The following is a 3,524-nucleotide window of genomic DNA, read 5'->3' as shown; positions in this document are numbered from 1 at the left end:
TTAACTATGTCCTCTAGTCTATTAACTATGTCCTCTAGTATATTAACTATGTCCTCTAGTATATTAACTATGTCCTCTAGTATATTAACTATGTCTATGTCCTCTAGTCTATTAACTATGTCCTCTAGTATATTAACTATGTCCTCTAGTCTATTAACTATGTCTATGTCCTCTAGTCTATTAACTATGTCCTCTAGTATATTAACTATGTCTATGTCCTCTAGTATATTAACTATGTCATCTAGTATATTAACTATGTACTCTAGTATATTATCTATGTACTCTAGTATATTAACTATGTCCTCTAGTATATTAACTATGTCTATGTCCTCTAGTATATTAACTATGTACTCTAGTATATTAACTATGTCCTCTAGTATATTAACTATGTCCTCTAGTATATTAACTATGTCCTCTAGTATATTAACTATGTCCTCTAGTATATTAACTATGTCCTCTAGTATATTAACTATGTCCTCTAGTATATTAACTATGTCTATGTCCTCTAGTATATTAACTATGTCCTCTAGTATATTAACTATGTCCTCTAGTATATTAACTATGTCCTCTAGTCTATTAACTATGTCTATGTCCTCTAGTATATTAACTATGTCTATGTCCTCTAGTATATTAACTATGTCCTCTAGTATATTAACTATGTCCTCTAGTATATTAACTATGTACTCTAGTATATTAACTATGTCCTCTAGTATATTAACTATGTCCTCTAGTATATTAACTATGTCCTCTAGTCTATTAACTATGTCCTCTAGTATATTAACTATGTCCTCTAGTATATTAACTATGTCTATGTCCTCTAGTATATTAACTATGTCCTCTAGTATATTAACTATGTCTATGTCCTCTAGTATATTAACTATGTCCTCTATATTAACTAGTGTATTAACTAGTGTCCTCTAGTCTATTAACTATGTCCTCTAGTATATTAACTATGTCCTATGTCCTCTAGTATATTAACTATGTCCTCTAGTATATTAACTATGTCCTCTAGTATATTAACTATTAACTGTCCTCTAGTCTATTAACTATGTCCTCTAGTATATTAACTATGTCCTCTAGTATATTAACTATGTCCTCTAGTATATTAACTATGTCCTCTAGTATATTAACTATGTCTATGTCCTCTAGTATATTAACTATGTCCTCTAGTATATTAACTATGTCTATGTCCTCTAGTATATTAACTATGTCTATGTCCTCTAGTATATTAACTATGTCCTCTAGTATATTAACTATGTCCTCTAGTATATTAACTATGTCCTCTAGTATATTAACTATGTCCTCTAGTATATTAACTATGTCCTCTAGTATATTAACTATGTCCTCTAGTATATTAACTATGTCCTCTAGTATATTAACTATGTACTCTAGTATATTAACTATGTCCTCTAGTATATTAACTATGTCCTCTAGAATATTAACTATGTCCTCTAGTATATTAACTATGTCCTCTAGTATATTAACTATGTCCTCTAGTATATTAACTATGTCCTCTAGTATATTAACTATGTCCTCTAGTATATTAACTATGTCTATGTCCTCTAGTATATTAACTATGTCCTCTAGTATATTAACTATATCTATGTCGTCTAGTATATTAACTATGTCCTCTAGTATATTAACTATGTCCTCTAGTATATTAACTATGTCCTCTAGTATATTAACTATGTCTATGTCCTCTAGTATATTAACTATGTCCTCTAGTATATTAACTATGTCTATGTCCTCTAGTCTATTAACTATGTCCTCTAGTATATTAACTATGTCCTCTAGTCTATTAACTATGTACTCTAGTATATTGACTATGTCCTCTAGTATATTAACTATGTCCTCTAGTATATTAACAATGTCCTCTAGTATATTAACTATGTACTCTAGTATATTAACAATGTCCTCTAGTCTATTAACTATGTACTCTAGTATATTAACTATGTACTCTAGTATATTAACTATGTCCTCTAGTATATAAACTATGTCTATGTCCTCTAGTCTATTAACTATGTCCTCTAGTATATTAACTATGTCCTCTAGTATATTAACCATGTCTATGTCCTCTAGTCTATTAACTATGTCCTCTAGTATATTAACTATGTCCTCTAGTATATTAACTATGTCCTCTAGTATATTAACTATGTCCTCTAGTATATTAACTATGTCCTCTAGTATATAAACTATGTCTATGTCCTCTAGTCTATTAACTATGTCCTCTAGTATATTAACTATGTCCTCTAGTATATTAACCATGTCTATGTCCTCTAGTCTATTAACTATGTCCTCTAGTATATTAACTATGTCCTCTAGTATATTAACTATGTCCTCTAGTATATTAACTATGTCCTCTAGTATATTAACTATGTCCTCTAGTATATTAACTATGTCCTCTAAAGTCTGTTGATAGAATTGGTATCACTTGTTTGCTTCTGTTCGCTCGTAGAAAAAAGGGTTCCAAAAGGGTACAAAAGGGTTCCAAAAGGGTTCCAAATGGTTCCAAAAGGGTCCAAAAGGGTTCCAAAATGGTTCCAAAAGGGTTCCAAAAGGGTTCCAAAAGGGTCCAAAAGGGTTCCAAAATGGTCCAAAAGGGTTCTTCGGCTGTCCCCGTAGGAGAACTATTTTTGCTTTGAGATAAAACTATTTTGGGTTCCATGTAGAACCCATTGTTGGAATGTGTTCTACATGGAACCCAAAAGGGTTCTACCTGGAACCAAAAGCGTTTTTACCTAGAACCATACGGCATTCTACAAAAAGGTTCCGTTGTGGGGACAGCCTAGGTTCTACGATTGTAGACGCTCATTCATCATTGATGTAAAACACATAGCATCACGATTACCACGTATATTTGTTTGTATGAAGAGTAATTGGGATACCCCAAAAAGGCTTTTTTAAATGTTATATCAAGAACAACGATAAGTAACTCGTTAAAAGTGATCAACTAGCCGTAGATTGAGACAACATTCTACTCAGCCCCGTTACAAACTGTCCTGTCCTGAATGTAGATACAGTCCTAATTATAGTCTAGAATATTTACCCACGTTAAACACATCCTACTCAGCTGTAATGACGGTAGATTAGATCTAATATTAAACCAATGTAATCATCATCCCCCTCCCCTTAGGGGACTGATATACACAACATGTCCCAACTGCTATCCTAATCCCTATATAGTACACTACTTTAGACCAGAGCCCTGTATAGTACACTACTTTAGACCAGGGCCCATAGTAACCCAACACTAGTTGAGAGGGGACTGATACACACAACATGTCCCAACTGCTATCCTAATCCCAATATAGTACACTACTTTAGACCAGAGCCCTATATAGTACACTACTTTAGACCAGGGCCCATAGTAACCCGACACTAGTTGAGAGGGGACTGATATACACAACATGTCCCAACTGCTATCCTAATCCCAATATAGTACACTATTTTAGACCAGAGCCCTGTATAGTACACTACTTTAGACCAGGGCCCATAGTAACCCAACACTAGTTGAGAGGGGACTG

This window comes from Oncorhynchus tshawytscha, unplaced genomic scaffold (assembly GCF_018296145.1).
Source record: "Oncorhynchus tshawytscha isolate Ot180627B unplaced genomic scaffold, Otsh_v2.0 Un_contig_878_pilon_pilon, whole genome shotgun sequence".
In the NCBI taxonomy this organism is placed as follows: domain Eukaryota; kingdom Metazoa; phylum Chordata; class Actinopteri; order Salmoniformes; family Salmonidae; genus Oncorhynchus; species Oncorhynchus tshawytscha.
Note: the sequence above shows the minus strand (reverse complement) of the source record.